Source organism: Protobothrops mucrosquamatus, unplaced genomic scaffold, assembly GCF_001527695.2.
Source record: "Protobothrops mucrosquamatus isolate PMUCROS unplaced genomic scaffold, P.Mucros_1.0 scaffold1332, whole genome shotgun sequence".
NCBI classification, from domain to species: Eukaryota; Metazoa; Chordata; class Lepidosauria; order Squamata; family Viperidae; genus Protobothrops; species Protobothrops mucrosquamatus.
In genome coordinates, this window is record NW_015387530.1 from 168,759 (window position 1) to 186,152 (window position 17,394).

At 37.7% G+C, this 17,394-nt stretch overlaps 1 protein-coding gene across 1 annotated transcript in view; it reads right to left on the bottom strand.

Moving 5' to 3' along the window:
- Positions 1-17,394, bottom strand: part of SHB (SH2 domain containing adaptor protein B) — a 162,679-nt gene that overhangs the window by 74,300 nt on the left and 70,985 nt on the right. The window lies entirely within an intron of this gene.

A 17,394-nucleotide genomic window follows, 5' to 3' on the forward strand; every position in this document is an offset into this window, starting at 1 on the left:
GATTCACTTAACAACTGCAGCAAGAAAGGTCGTAAAATGGGTGCAACTCACTTAACAACTGCCTTGCTTAGCAACAGAAATGTTGGGCTCAGTTGCGGTCGTAAGTTGCAGACTACTAATTTTATGGTTGGGGGTCACCACAACATGAGGAACTGTATTAAAGGGTCGCGGCATTAGGAAGGTTGAGAACCACTGATCTAGAAGCTAGCATCTATAGTCTTAAAATTGTAGCTGTTTCACTATGCCACCGTGAAGTAAGATAAAATGATCAATCAAAATTACACAAAAAGACTAGAGTTAAAAAGAAGATAAAGTAACACCTCATTTTCTGTTATCGTAGCATAGGAAACAGACATATGGTATCCGGAAAGCCTTATCTATACAACACTAATATAGATATATTGCATCTTCGCAGCATAACTAAAACTATCTTTTGTTTTCTCCAAGAACTTCAGAAGTTAAATGAATTATTCTAGCAGATATCTCAAGCCAATATCTCTCCCAGAATGTCCTTTTTTTAAAAAAAAAACAAAACCAACCAACTGAAACCATCAAATCAAGGCCGGTCAGTTTTCAACTCTCCTTTCCCCTCCTTTCCCAACACACACACACACACACACACACACACACACACACACACACACACACACACTAGCAGCTTGCTCACTTGAAATTCCATTCACGTCCTATTCTTTGCTTGAATGCTTTGGTATCTGAGCATCACAAGACTACAAGAAAATTTAATGCATCTGCCATTGGAACAGTGTAATTAAAGATAAGAAATACTGTAGCTAAAAAAGATCTTAATTCTTCTCCAGATTGGTATTTTATGGTGTAAACACAGCTTATTTACTTAGATAGAAATCTCAATAAACTCAGCAGGATTTAAGCACACAGGAAGAGAAAGGCTTAGCCAGTCACAAAACTGTATAGTTATTTTCTTCATTACTTTAAAGTATCATACCCGTGCAAATCCCAATTTACCTTCATGGTTACAACCGGGGCTTGCATAGGAAATCTTCCAGCTAAATTAACATAAAAAAAATTCCTCCCAATAAAGTACAGTGAACAGAGCACCTAAGGTTGTAGCCAAAAGACTGATTAGTTAGTTTAAGCCATTAAATTCATATAAATTGTATATGTATATACTGTGTGTGATAACACACACATCAACTTTCTTGAAAGTACCTAAGTAGAATACCACATTTAATTTCCTGGGGAAAAAACTAAGTATTTAATAAAAATACTAAGAACATAAGCAGTGTTCTGCTGGATTGGACCCATGGGCCTGATAGCCCAGCAGTCTGTTTTCACACTGGCAGGAAGCTCACTTGTGTCTCAGCAGATGATTAGATTATCTTGTCTTGGCATCTTAGCCAAGTAATGCTAGTGTTTTCATCTTCACGCTTGAAATATAATAAGGATATTGAACATGAGAACAGTACCAGGGTTCCCCCCTCCACAGGTTGCATATATTCCTAAATAAGATGTCAGCAACCTTTTTTTAATCCTACCTTTTGAGTAGTATGGAAGAGGCTCTGTTATAAAAAAGTAGGAGAAAATGTGTGGGGTCGAGGCAAAACCATCTCTTAATGTACTTAAAATTGAAGTAAACAAATTAAATATGATTGCCATGATTATTCTCCATGTATTTAATATTGTTTCAATTCTTTATATTAAAATATTACATCTCGTTAGCAACTTCTGAAGAGACTCTTGAGACCTTCTCCAGGAATGATTCTAGGGTTTTGAGAGTAATTTGGTCCGCCACCTCCAAAGCATGAAATATCAGGTATTTTTAAACAATAATTTAGTTCTGTAAATGAAGCTAAAACAAAAGTATGCACAAATGTCTCATAACGCATTCACTGTAGTTAATTTTTAATGCAATTGGAATGCAAATGGTATATTATAGTAACATTATACTGTCAATATATGCTTATGAATCATGAGCAAAAATAAACATGCTGTTATCTCTATATGTAATGGTATTAACTAGAAAAGAATTACTAAAATATTAAAAGTGTGAAATAAATATACTACATATTGTTAAGAAATCATGATAGGCCGTATAGTGAATTGGTAATTCCCAATTCATAGATAAAAGTTGGTTTATTATATGAGTAAATAGGGATGCCTCTTAAATCTCATCTAACTTCTACTAACATCTTTAGTAGTATTAATTCATTAAAACAATTCACTATTTGGCACTGTATTATTTTTTGTCTTACATTTAATAGTTCTTATCTTCATTGAAACTGTGACTATTTTTGTATTTTTCACTAATTTTTGGCTTTTCAGTCTAAAGTGCTGTCCATTTAGGACAGGGTGATAATTGAAAAGGGTTAATGATTCTTTAACAATTTTTGACATAAAATTATACTGAGTAGAAATATTTGAAAGTTTTAATTTAAAATCTATTGATTGAGTTTACACTAGTCAAGTCAATGTTGGCTCTTAGCAACCATATAATCAGACTTTCTTCAAAGGAATATGTCCCCAGAGGACCCCTTCAGGTCCTCTGATGTTATGCCAATCACTTGGCTGCTAGTTGCCCTTGTCTTTTCTTGCACTCTTTCAAACATCAAGGCCTTTCCATAATCAATGAAGTGCATATTGATCTATTTTTGGCATTCTTTGACTTTTTCAATTAACCATGGTGCAATAATATATCTTGTTCTTTAACTTTTTCTAAAACCAGCTTGAACATCTAGAATTTCCTTTTCTATGCAGTGCTCTACTCTGTGTTGGATGTTCCCAAGGATTATTTTGCTAGCATGTGAATGTAAGGTTATTGTAAAATAGTTTGTGCACTGTGTGAAATCTCTTTCTTTGGTATTCGTATGTACTGTAGATCGACCTCTTCCAATCGACTGACCACTGTGTCAGTCTCCAGATTGGTTGGCAATTTATTTGTATTCTTCTGCTTTAGTTGACTTGGAACTTGCATCAGAACAGTCTATGATCTTTATGATCCATCCATTCCACACTGCGCAATGTTTCACTCTGCTGGGGTTTCCCATGATCATGTTTCTTTTACATACTGTATTTCCACAGTAATTCTGTCTCTTCAGATTCTCTTTTCCTGCATGGCAACTAGGTCTCCCAAAGGCTTTAATGTCATGACAAATACAGGAATGGTTTACCATTGCCTTCTCCCACACAGTATGAAAATACATTTTGCTGTTGTCACTAAAATGATTGTTGTCCAATATTGTTGTTATCCATTATAGGTGCCTGCTTGCTTTAGCTGGGCATCTGGAATGATCTTCACACCTTGGGTGACCCTGTTGGGAGGACATCCTCTTGGTGTACACTCCTGGCATTCTTTGCTCTTTCCTGCCAGGAAACCCCCTGCCATAATAAGGCAGCACAGCAGGACTTGAGGAGTTTAAAATTTATAAGGCTATGTTATTTATCTATATAACCTATGGAGCTGTATTATAGCAGCAGCAATGGCAATGATTCTCATTCTGGATCAATATGTGCTTACCTGTGCTTCTTTCCTCTCCTACATCCAAACTGCTACCTCAGTGAATTATTCACTGCACAGAAAAGGCCAAAATGAATTATGGGGCTTTGGAATTTGAGACCCATCATTCTGTCTCCCAAATAAGAAATCAAAGAATTCCCCAACCACAAAGCATCTTCTAAGGATTTCAGGGACTCTATACAAACTGCAGCCTTAGGTTGTTCTAAATCTTTAGAAATTTCAAGGAGGTGTCATTTCAATACACATTTTAATTTCCTAAGTTTCTATTTGCAGATTTGGAAGGAATCAATAGAATAAAATGACAGAGTTGGAAGGGATCTTGGAGGTCTTCTAGTCCAACCCCCTGCTCAGGCAGGAAACCCTATAACATTTCAGACAAATGGTTGTCCAATTTCTTCTTAAAAACTTCCAATGTTGGAGCATTCACACCTTCCATTGTTCCACTGATTAATTGTTCTAACTGTCAGGAAATGTTTCCTTAGTTCTAGGTTGCTTCTTTTCTTGATTAGTTTCCACCCACTGCTTCTTGTTCTGCCTTCAAGTGTTTTGGAGAATAAGTTGACCCCTTCTTCTTTGTGGCAACACCTGAGATATTGGAACATTGCTATCATGTCACCCCTAGTCCTTCTTTTCATTAAACTAGACATATCCTGTTCCAGCAACCATTCTTTATATGTTTTAGCCTCCAGTCTCCTAATCATCTTTGTTGCTCTTCTCTTCACTTTTTCTAGAATCTCAACATCTTTTTTACAACGTGGAGACTAAAACTGGATGCAGTATTCCAAGTATGGTCTTACCAAGGCATTATAGAGTGGTATTAACACGTCACATGATCTTACTTCTATCCCTCTGTTTATGCAACCTGGAACTGTGTTGACTTTTTTTTGGCAATTTCAGCACACTGCTGGCTCTTATTAAATGATTGTCCACTAGGATTCCAAGATCCCTCTCACAATTACTACAATTGAGCCAGATACCACCTATACCAGTGATGGCGAACCTTTTAGAGACCGAGTGCCCAAACTGCAACCCAAAACCCACTTATTTATCGCAAAGTGCCAGGGTTGCATCAGCATTGTGGTGCCCTCAGGAGGGGTCGCGGGCGTGGCCCACTGGGTGGGCATGGCTGCAGTGGTCACGGCAGATTGGGTGAGCGTGGCATCCCCAGGGGGCCAACCCCACTTGCTCGCTCACTTCCTGCCCTGTTGCTTCCAAACGCCACGTGCTCGCTACTCTGGCGAACTCTGCTGGGGCAACAGCGTGCGTGCCCACAGAGAGGGCTCTGAGTGCCGCTTCTGGCACGCGTGCCATAGGTTCACCACCACTGACCTATACTGTACCTGTGCATTTTGGGTTTTTTTGCCTAAATGTAGAACCTTACTTTTTTCACCATTGAATTTCATTTTGTTAAATAGCACCCACTGTTCAGGTCTGTCAAGATCCTTCTGTATCTTAAGCCTATCTTCTGGAGTGTTGGCTATTCCTGCCAGCTTGGTTCTAAAAAATGGCTCTATCCCTTTTCATAGTATGTGTAAACTCCTATGCAACGCATCATTGTTGCTGAAAAGACAGGGTAAAAGGGATGACTTCTGTCTCTCTCTTTCTCTGCAATGAACAATTACAGTTTCCTGTAGTTTGTTAACTCTTATGGCATTAACCTTTTGAGCTGACAAGGACAGTTGCATTTCCATTAGGTGACTATATAAATGGAACACCCTGCCACTGTCTCCCTCTCTACCCTGTGATTCAGGGCAGGTCTAATTAAAAGAAGTAAGGTCTGTTTGTATGGAAACAGCCTTTGAGTTATTACCACCACAATGCTACCACAATAAAAGAGGAAGGTAATTTAAAAAAAGAAAGGAAGGAATCATATTGCTTAATAAGTCTTTGAATTTCACAATAGCTCAGAGATTACCAGGTTAAGATGCATCTCTCTCACTTAATCTCTAATTCTAAGAATTCTGTATTTCTAATATATGAAAAAGAAAACTTTAGGCAAGGATTGTGATATCCAATTTTGCATAGCTTTTGTTTCTTCTTACATCAATTCAGCTTAGTTCTGTAACCTAATATGAGGGAATAAGTTATACTGAATAGTTAGATTAAGCACCCATCAATTTGATATTTAATTGCTCTAAAGCAACTGGGCGGAATAATGTCATTGCTTGTTTTATACATCTCAAGTAAAAACCCCCAAAAGATTAGAACCCAACCGGTCCTTAGAGCAAAACTATGACAGTAAACAGAGTTTCTCTATAGAGGAAAGTGTATCCTTGAATATCAGAAACTGTGCATTTTACAAAGTCTGATTTTTTTAAAAAAATTCAAATTTCTAGGTTAGGCTACCCAACTTCAATGATTCTGAGTGGCTTAACATAAAAAGAGGAGGGAAGAAACACACCCAAAGAAAGGGTTATCCACCACCTCTCTCTCCAACCAATAGAGATAAAAACTGACAAAGGAACCCCATCCAATCACCCTAATCAAAGGCATGTAGGGAGAAAGTGTCATGTTATTAGTGCTATTTTGAAGATCAGTAAGGGAAGGTTCATGTACATCTCCAAGGGGATGCAGAGGACAGGTGCCATAATAGCCTCTCAACTCTTACTTACAGGATCCACAAGCAACATATACTCTTCTGGTCTTTGTAGCTTGAAACATTATAGTAGTCTTTTAGTGCTGGCCTTGCTCAGCACTTATATCTTATCTTTGACTAGAGCTAGTGATTTTGATTCTTTCCTTCCTCCTCTTGGTTTCTGAATTAATACATTTTCTGCATTCATTTAATACATTGAATTATAAACTAATGAAACAGGCTTATCTGCATAATACAGTAAATTATGAAAAAAAAATTCAAAGTTTTATTATTTAGAGAATTTTCACTTGTTTGTGCAAATGTATCCATGAAAAGCACCTTCCTATAGGGATGAGCGCTAGTTGAAAATCATGTTAACTTGGTTTGAAGATCTGAACCCTTGTTTTCCTTATTTGAAAACAGATAAATCTTTTTGTGATAGTTGTGGGTTGTTGGTTTTTTTTTTTTGCAACATTGAAGCTGATTAGCAATCTGTTCTTCCATTGGTGGGATCTTTCTTTGCCTCCCACCTTTTGGACTGAAGTAAGCCATTGTTTTTCAACACAATCACTCAAAAAAAGAGAGCATAGAAATAAAAATATAATAATACAAAGCAACAGCTCAGAATTTGCAGGATGACTCTCCTACTTTGCTTCTCCCTAAGCCATAGTGTGCAAGTGGGAAGAAGTGGAAGGTCATATAGATAGTAAAAAGAGTCATGAACAAGCATGGTTTTATTTTAAGGTAGAATTCACGGAGCCGGTGTTATTGCTTAGAACTTATCTGCCTCTTTCCCCCACCTTATCATGCAATCATGATTAGAGATTTTAGGAAAATATTAAAGATACTGATTGACAAACTAATGATGTTGCAATAATGTTGACATGGCCAGCATTGCTTTCTTTTTTTAAATTATTCTTTTTTTCCCTCAGACCAACAAAGTTTCCTTTCACAACAACATGGGTATATTAGGAAAAATGTTTAACATTTATTATATTTCCTTTTTTCACAGTGAGCAAAGAGGTGCAGAAATTTTGGGTTCTTTCTGATCCATAGTAGCCCGGGATTGGATAACACAGCAGAATAACACATTTTGTATCTTCCTATAGGACTACTACTATAAGGACCGCTGGCAAGTTCATGATGTTTTCAGCTTTTCAAGCCACACTGACTCGCAGGTCATTTACGAACACTTTGGAGAATTGGGAAGTGATAGTGTGAAAATGCCCAAAATCTTCCGTGAAACCAGCCATGCAGACAAAACAAAGTACAACTATTTTTAAGCCTAGAAGAAAGCAGACACCAAATAGAGAGCATTGCAATTATTTTTAACCCTGCCCATTTTCTGCCAGTACGAATCTTCACCGCAGTTACTTTCTTGTCACTAATCCATTTGTGCATTTTGAAACTTTTAAGGGAAAATTAGCAGGTGGCACAATGGTAAAGAAACTACTTTGCCTATTATTGTTTCTGGAAACAAAATCTATTTGGGTAGTATTTCAAAGTTTACTTTCTTGTATGTGATGGCTGCTACTGTCTGCCCCTGTTTTCTGATCTGAAGCAGCCCTATAGATAGAATTTCATTGTGGAATAATGAAATCCAGGGAGACTAGGCACTGTTGGATGGATGACTGTACAATGAAAGACCAAACTCTCACAAATATCCCAACCGGTAAAACCTTAATTTTGTTTAAGTACTCTTAAATCGTTTGTAAAAGAATAGTAAAACTCCCTCCTCGTTTTTTGGTTCTCACTAATATTAAACTATGGTTGGTTTAATTTGAAGTGAGAACCCAACTTCTTGAGATCTACAAAACTTGGTTTCGGAGAAGTGTTTCTTGTATGTTACAGATCAACTCCTAATATATTTTAAGCCAACACATTTGGTAATCTCCCAGCTAAGGAAAGCTGTCTTAAAATTCCTCCATATAGCTCTAGTCAGAAAAAAATGAGTGGCCACTATGAAAGATTTAGCGCATTGGTAGTTGGCTACTGGAGCTCAGGCTTTATGGAATAAGATAGCAGCCTATGTAGTCCTAGTAGGCAAAGCTGCCAAGATGAAACTGCCCGCGATATTGAAAGGGTGCATGTCTGAGTCCTTTGTTTTGCAGCTCTCTATTATTGTTACACAAAGAATTTCAGTGAAAAAGAGTCATGGGAAAGACGAAATATTGATGCCTAATCAATTTTCTTCTTCTCTTGCGGAGATGACGCAAAAATCCACAGCTAGTAATCCAGGAGACACCTGTACAGATTAAGGGTTTTGCAAGGAGTGAGTCAGAGGAACCCGAAACATCTGAGGTTGCCATAAAGCTTGACATTACATGTTCAGACAAAAAACTAGTTACAAAAGGAGCTGGCACCTAAAGGTTTGCCTCAAGTACTTGCAGGATCCTGGGAAGGCCAGTTCTCCTGCACTCCCAGGCTATTTCAAATATAGTCCCTGAAAGAAAACTGCAGTCAGAAGGCAACTGTATTATTTATGGTCAAAGCATAACACACATGCTTCTGTAAACAGGGCTGACCACACTACTGGTATCGTGCAATTGATTATGAAGCTGCTGGTTGCTTCCAAAGAAATTTGTCTTATGAGACCAAGAGTACTGCTTTATCTAACCTCTATATGTATACAATAAAAGAGAGGCCATAAGGTGGTTCTGCCCCCCATTGCCCACATTTGTTCAAATACAGGCAGTCCTCCACTTATGAGCACAGCTGGGACCAGAATTTCCATTGCTAAACAAAGCGGTTGTTATTTGAATCATGCCCAATTTTACTTCTTTTTTGCCACAGCTGTTAAGTAAAACACTGCAGTTGTTGAGTGAATCATGCAGTCATTAAGAAAATCCCCCCCAAATTGTCTTTGCTTCTTTGAAGCCATCTGAGAAGGTTGCAAGTGGTGATCACATGATCCCAGGATAAACACATGCCCGTTGACAAACACTCAAATTTTGATCATGTGAGCCCGGGGATACTGTGACAGTCCAGTTTTGGTCACCGCGAATCCAGTTTTGGTCACCGCGATGTAAAAAAGATGTTGAGACTTTAGAAAGAGTGCAGAGAAGAGCAACAAAGATGATTAGGGGACTGGAGGCTAAAGCATATAAGGAACGGCTGCTGGAATTGGGTATGTCTAGTTTAATGAAGAGAAGGACGAGGGGGGACATGATAGCAGTGTTCCAATATCTCAGGGGTTGCCATNTTGGCCATTTTGGAATTAAAACAAATTCATGAGAATTTAGCAAACATTTTCTTATCATTTTGAGGGAGGAGCAAAAAACCAAGAGTGATTATAATTTGATACCAACCAAATTAAACTTCACTCTTGGGTTGAAGAACTCTAGATGTTTTGAACCAAAGCCTCTTCACAAAGAACATACAATGTCTAGTTGAGGATTATAGTTTTAAGCCAACACATTTGGTAATCTCCCAGCTAAGGAAAGCTGTCTTAAAATTCCTCCATATAGCTCTAGTCAGAAAAAAATGAGTGGCCACTATGAAAGATTTAGCGCATTGGTAGTTGGCTACTGGAGCTCAGGCTTTATGGAATAAGATAGCAGCCTATGTAGTCCTAGTAGGCAAAGCTGCCAAGATGAAACTGCCCGCGATATTGAAAGGGTGCATGTCTGAGTCCTTTGTTTTGCAGCTCTCTATTATTGTGGCACAAAGAATTTCAGTGAAAAAGAGTCATGGGAAAGACGAAATATTGATGCCTAATCAATTTTCTTCTTCTCTTGCGGAGATGACGCAAAAATCCACAGCTAGTAATCCAGGAGACACCTGTACAGATTAAGGGTTTTGCAAGGAGTGAGTCAGAGGAACCCGAAACATCTGAGGTTGCCATAAAGCTTGACATTACATGTTCAGACAAAAAACTAGTTACAAAAGGAGCTGGCACCTAAAGGTTTGCCTCAAGTACTTGCAGGATCCTGGGAAGGCCAGTTCTCCTGCACTCCCAGGCTATTTCAAATATAGTCCCTGAAAGAAAACTGCAATCAGAAGGCAACTGTATTATTTATGGTCAAAGCATAACACACATGCTTCTGTAAACAGGGCTGACCACACTACTGGTATCGTGCAATTGATTATGAAGCTGCTGGTTGCTTCCAAAGAAATTTGTCTTATGAGACCAAGAGTACTGCTTTATCTAACCTCTATATGTATACAATAAAAGAGAGGCCATAAGGTGGTTCTGTCCCCCACTGCCCACATTTGTTCAAATACAGGCAGTCCTCCACTTATGAGCACAGCTGGGACCAGAATTTCCATTGCTAAACAAAGCGGTTGTTATTTGAATCATGCCCAATTTTACTTCTTTTTTGCCACAGCTGTTAAGTAAAACACTGCAGTTGTTGAGTGAATCATGCAGTCATTAAGAAAATCCCTCCCCCAAATTGTCTTTGCTTCTTTGAAGCCATCTGAGAAGGTTGCAAGTGGTGATCACATGATCCCAGGATAAACACATGCCCGTTGACAAACGCTCAAATTTTGATCATGTGAGCCTGGGGATACTGTGACAGTCATAAGAGTGAGGATTGGTTATAAGTCACTTTTTTCAGTGCCATTGTGACTGGTTATAAGTGAAGGACTGCCTATATTACTTTATTTAGTCCAGATACACTAAAGTCAATTGTGACTTTAGCGGGTTCAAGCATGGGTTGATCAAGCATGGGTTGATCAAGCATGGGTTGAAATATAGTTCCAAAAAGCTACAGGGCAAGCCAATTTACCAATTGTGGGTGCTAATGCTTTGCATTTTAATGAGGAGTTAGTATGCTATAGTGGACTAGCAGGAAGACTCAATTCTTGTTCACCCTCAGCCATGGAAGCTCATTGGATGAATTTGCCCCAGTTATTCACATATCAGCCCAACTAACCTTATAGATTTGCTGTTGCTGTAGGGAAAATAGGAGGAAGGATTACAAATGCTGTCATTCAGCTCCTTAATGAAAGCTAAAATAAAAATCAATCAATTAAACAAACAAACAAACTCGTCCCTAGTCTTGAAGACTATACCATGCCTTGGGCAGACTTAACCAGCTTTAAACTACAAGATTCCTAAATTCAGCCCTTGATGGAGGCACCTTCCTTTTCCTGGATGTGTGTTATATCACCAAACCTGAAGAACAGGAAGTCAGTCCTGTCTGGACAGGATCTATGTGGGATATAAACTGGAAATAAAGATTCCAGTTCAAAAATGGTTCCACTCTGAATAACTATACTGAAGGGGAAATCCCAGGGTTATTACCAACATCAGAAGATAGGCTGGGGCTTCACTCTCTCAGTGCTGAGAACTGGCATGGTACAATACTTAAAATTCCTTGACTGAATTTTTATCCAGTCTCAAATTTACTAAGTATTCAGAGGTGAAGTATGATTCCTTCTCCCTTACACCTTTCTTATTCTAGGAATAATATTGGCCATATGATAAGGTTGATACAAGATTCCTGAAAAAAAATGATTGTAATGTATTTTGTGCTCTCTAAAGTGAAATGTAATTGCTAAATACTGGCAATGGACATGAAGACTAAAACATCTTTTTTCATATATTGGCACCCAAAACACACAGATCTATACTATCAGTGAAACCCGTATGGTTTTATACAAACTCACTGAAATAAACACATCAGTTCATCTAAATATATAAGAAACTACATCTTACAAAAATATCGATCAGAACAGTTTATCAAAGCTTTCACATATTTCTATAATTCACAGCAAATTACTGTGAATGACCATATTACATATTGTTTGTTCCTCTAAAAACAGAATTCTATGTAAACTTTGTTGCCCTCATTATATATTTCATTTCCCCACCAAATACACTACTTGATTTGACTGTCTGAACCCTGTAAAAGCCATAAACAATAGCACATTTTTTCTACACTGGCATGAATTTAGGTACTGGTGCTCCTTTAACATTAAGCCAAACAATAAGAGGCTCTTTAAAAGAAAAGGAAAAGGCAGTTAAAAGCACAAGGCAGCCTTCTGGGGACAGAACAGTTCTGCAACAGAATGTAGTTACAAACAGGAAAGAAGAGGAGATGTAACAAATTGCACTAGAAAATTAATTACACAGATTAGCATAGATAAGGATGAGGCAGTATTCACTCGGGTCATGAAACTCATCTTGGGAGCATGTAGATGGGAGGAGATGAGGACCTATAAAAAGGTCACAATAGGCAAAAAAGTGTTTGACACCCAACTCCAACATTAGAGGGGCTTCATTATGAATTCTAGACATCTCTGAGATCAAAACGTAATCCAAAATGCTTCCAGATTTGTCTATCTCCCTGAAATGTAATAACCTTTTTACCTGCAGATCTTATGCAAATGAAGGACTGCAGCACTTCAGCTAGCTGGGAAGGATTTCCTTTCCTGGAAGCTGGTGGAGATTCCTCTGCTAGCAAATACAGAGATGAATAAGTCCATCTGTCTGGTTTGTGAAGCACGCTGAGGTGCTTACAAACATTTCTGGTGCTGTTCTCTGTACTTCCGAAGAGAGGAACATTCAGGGAGAAGAGATATTCAAAGGCTGAGTCCCAAAGAGATTTTCCCTAGATGTTTTCGTCAGAGAATTTTCTGCCACGGTACATAATATTTTGTAATGGCTACCCAAGCCCAACCATATTTTAAGCATTTCATTAATAATAGATGTGGTAATTTTACATCTGGACTTTTAGCGAGAGGACTGTAATTCTTCCCTTTTCATGGATGTTCTATCTCCCTGAAGACTGAACAAAGATCCCATGACACAATCTAAGCTAATATCCCATTGTTGGCAGGGCTGGAGAAATGCATTAGAAGACTTTTCTAAGCGCTGTATCCATTAAACTTTGCACCCTCAGGGGAAAAACTAAAAGCAAATCTGGAATAAAGTAAAGAGCATAAATTTAGCAAGAATAGGATTGCTGAACACATTTAGAGAGCTACAGCTCAAGGAGATTTTTTTTTTTTTGTCATCTTAACTAAAGATTAGCTGGCCACAATAAGACAAATGAAAAATCAGTTTTATTGTTCTGCCCCACTGCTCAAGCTATTAAATAATCTTAACAAGACCATTGCCTAAGTGCTGCTGTGACATAATTAAACAGCAGGCTGTCTAGCTATAGAGAAATCGATAGAGACATTAACATCATTTTTTTTCTTTTCTATGTAGCTTTTATTCTTGCTTTGCCCACACAATTATTTTTTTGAGTGAATATTCTCTTGCAAATTTTTATCCATTTAAATGTTACCACTTTTACTGAAATAATAATAAAAAAACACTTTAGTTTGTTATACAGTAGTCACTGACAACTGTTCCAGGCTTAACTGCATGAGAGAAGAAAGGGATGGATGGATGGATAGATGGACAGACAGACAGACACACTAGATAGATTAGATAGGTAGATATTCTCTTCTCCCATGTTAATAATAATAATAATAATAATAATAATAATAATAATAATAATAATAATAATAATAATAATAATAATAATAATAATAAAGTTGGAAGGGACCTTGGAGGTGATCAAGTCCAACCTGCTCGGGCAGGTAACCCTATACCATTTCGGACAAATGGCTGTCCAGTCTCTTCTTAAAAACTTCCAGTGTTGGAGCATTCTCCACTTCTGGAGGCAGGTTGTTCCACTGGTTAATTGTTCTAACTGTCAGGAAGTTTCTCCTTAGTTCTAGGTTGCTTCTCTCCTTGATTAGTTTCCATCCGTTGCTTCCTGTCCTGCCTTCAGGCACTTTGGAAAATAGCTTGACTCCCTCTTCTTTGTGGCAGTCCCTGAGATATTGGAAAACTGCTATCATGTCCCCCCTTGTCCTTCTCTTCATTAAAATAGGCATACCCAATTCCAGCAGCCGTTCCTTATATGCTTTAGCCTCCAGTCCCCTAATCATCTTTGTTGCTCTTCTCTGTACTCTTTCTAGAGTCTCAGCATCTTTTTTGCATCGCGGTGACAAAAACTGGATGCAGTATTCCAAGTGTGGCCTTACCAAGGCATTGTAAAGTGGTATTAATACTTCATGTGATCTTGAATCTATCCCTCTGTTAATGCAGCCTAGCACCATGTTGGCTTTTTTGGCAGCTGCAGCACACTGCTGGCTCATATTTACGGTAAGTGATTGTCCACTAGGACTCCGAGATCCCTCTCACAGTTACTACTATTGAGCAAGGTACCCCCTATACTATACCTATACATTTGATTTTTCTTGCCTAAATGTAGAACCTTACTTTTTTCACCATTGAATTTCATTTTGTTAGATAGTGCCCAGTGTTCAAGTCTGTCCAGATCCTCCTGTATCCTAAGTCTGTCTTCTGGAGTGTTGGCTATTCCTGCCAGCTTGGTGTCGTCTGCAAATTTGATGAGTTCCCCATCTATCCTCTCGTCCAGATCGTTGATGAAGATGTTGAAGGGCACTGGGCCCAGAACAGAGCCCTGGGGCACCCCACTACACACTTCCCTCCATGTAGATGCGGTTCCATTGAGGACCACACGCTGAGTACGGCCGGTCAGCCAGCTACGGATCCATCTGGTGGTGATGCTGTCTAACCCACATTTTTCTATCTTATCAATATTAAATTAGAATACACACACACACACACACCTCCCCTAAAATGTGCTACCCTGCTAGGGGTTCCTTCCAACATTACAACTTCAGATAAAGTGTACTGGGCATAAACAACACTGCAAAAAGGTCCAGTTACAGCTTCTGATTTTGGCTTCATAGGAACTAAAGCACATTAAAAGATGGGTATACTAGAGAAACTTTCACCAGTATCAAACTTCTATTTCTAACCACAGGACGGAAAGAAAAACCACATATCAATCTTCATTCCCTCTATAAGAATTAATAAGTAAGGTCATTAAAAAGAGAGAGAAGCACAATAAGTGATTATAAAATGAAATGTATGAAAATGCTATTTAATTGTATGACTCTCAAATAACACATATGGCAAAGTGAGTATGATGTACAGATTTGTTTCCAAGCAAGCTCATAACTGTTCCAGTGAAATAATTTCTTTTTTTTCATATAAAAATAATTCTCTGATTTCATCAGATTCTGGACAATTCATTATTAAATGCAAAGTTAACCCCCAAATCTCTTTCAGGAGTATATACTGGAATCCCAAAGGGGATACTACACAAAACCATGATAAGGAATCTCAAAAATCAGCAAGATGAAAAGATATTGAGATCTTACAGCGATATTACCGGTATATGTTTTGGAAATTAGTGTTTTATGTATAGAATGATTTATATGTAGACTAAGCCAGCAAATTTGCTCCAACTCACCTTTCCACTGTTATAACCCTAAGGAATTTGTCTTCAACAAATATGGAGCAAGAATGATGCACATAAAATTAAGGGGCTGACAAGAATATAAATCAGCTAAGAAGATGTTCAATGATGCAGTATCTGAAACTGCCTTTTGGCTTTATTTACTAGTATCATGGACTATAGATGTGAATATTAGTTTTTTATTAAAAAAATCCTTTAAATCCATCATGATTCATCAACATCTTGAAGTGTTGCTTTTCCTTTACATGAATGAATGAATCCAGATTTGCTTTAAAATTTTTACTGTTTTTCTGAATTCAGGTTTGCTTTAAAATTTTTTACTGTTGATAAAAACAGGCCAGTGAGATTGTACTGTATTGTTCCCTCTAATGAAGAGCAGGATGAGGGGTGACATGATAGCAGTGTTCCAATATCTCAGGGGCTGCCACAAAGAAGCTATTCTCCAAAGCACCTGAAGGCAGGACAAGAAGCAATGGATGGAAACTAACCAAAGAGAGAAGCAACCTAGAACTAAGGAGGAATTTTCTGACAGTTAGAACAATTAATCAGTGGAACAACCTGCCTCCAGAAGCTGTGAATGTTCCAACACTGGAAGTTTTTAAGAAGAGACTGGACAGCCATTTGTCTGAAATGGTATAGGGTTTCCTGCCTGAGCAGGGGGTTGGACTAGATGACCTTCAAAATCCTTTCCAACTACTTCTTCTCTTCTCCTCCTTCTCCTTCTCCTTATAATAATCATCATCATCATCATCAATCACACAGTCAGCCAGATGTTCAGATTGGATTTGGCATTTTTGTCTACCTATCGAGTCCTTACCAAGGACCTGGGATAGGCAGATGTGGAAGTTTGATAGTATTACAAATATCGTCGCAGGATGGAAGCAGTTCCTAGTAAGGCCGCTTTTTGCAATTGACTAATGGCGAATTTGTCAATGCCAATGGTGTTCAAGTGGTGCTCCAGTTGTTTTGGGATTGCACCCAAGGCGCCTATTACTATTGGTACTACCCTTGCTTGCCTTTGCCACAGTCTTTCTATTTCTATTTGTAAGTCTTTGTATTTTGTTATCTTCTCCAGTTCTTTCTTGTCTATTCTGCTGTCTCCAGGCACTGCCACATCCACTATCCAGACTCTTTTGTCTTTTTTATCGACAATTCTTAAGTCCAGGGTAATAATAATAATAATAATAATAATAATAATAATAATAATAATAATAATAATAATAATAATAATAATAATAATAATAATAATAATAATTTTGTTTAATGGGAAATTCCCTTTCAAGAAGAGTGTAGAAGATAGCAAGACAGATGTCTACATATGTCCTCATCTTTCACAAAGGATGAGAAATTTCTATCTATAACCATGGAGCAGCTGGTGCTTCATTGTGTCTTCACCATTTCTCCTTCTAGGCACTTTGATTAAAGTGTAGAAATATGAAAAATTAACTGAATAAATAGTTTTTTGATAAAATAGTTCTAAATTTCAAGCCAATATTTTGTTTAGGTTGTTTAATATTCCTTTCTAATGATCCTGCAGCATAGAATTGATTACACTGCCCTGAACAATGTTAATTACAAAATGCTGTGCTTAACAGAAGTCTCCCAGTTTTTACATCTTAAGCAAACTAAATATATATATTGACAGGGCACAGTAAAGGTTAGCTACAAGAGCCCATGAGATCTACTGAAAAGAACAAACTGACACATCAAAACAATACTTGTAGATCTGAGAATTCCCCTATCATGTTAGCTATTAAAAATTGCACATTTGGTTAACAGGGAAAAAAAAGAGCATGTACAAGTAGAAATTTCAGGTTCAAGGTAAGTTATACAGTATGCCTGTTTAAAGCATTTTGAACAGCAACATAAAACCATTCAAACTCTTTAATTTTTAAAATGAGCAATACCTATTTCATTAATATAAATGGTCTTTCTTTCTTTCTTTCTTTCTTTCTTTCTTTCTTTCTTTCTTTCTTTCTTTCTTTCTTTCTTTCTTTCTTTTTTACATTTTTAGGGATCCCTGGAAATTGATC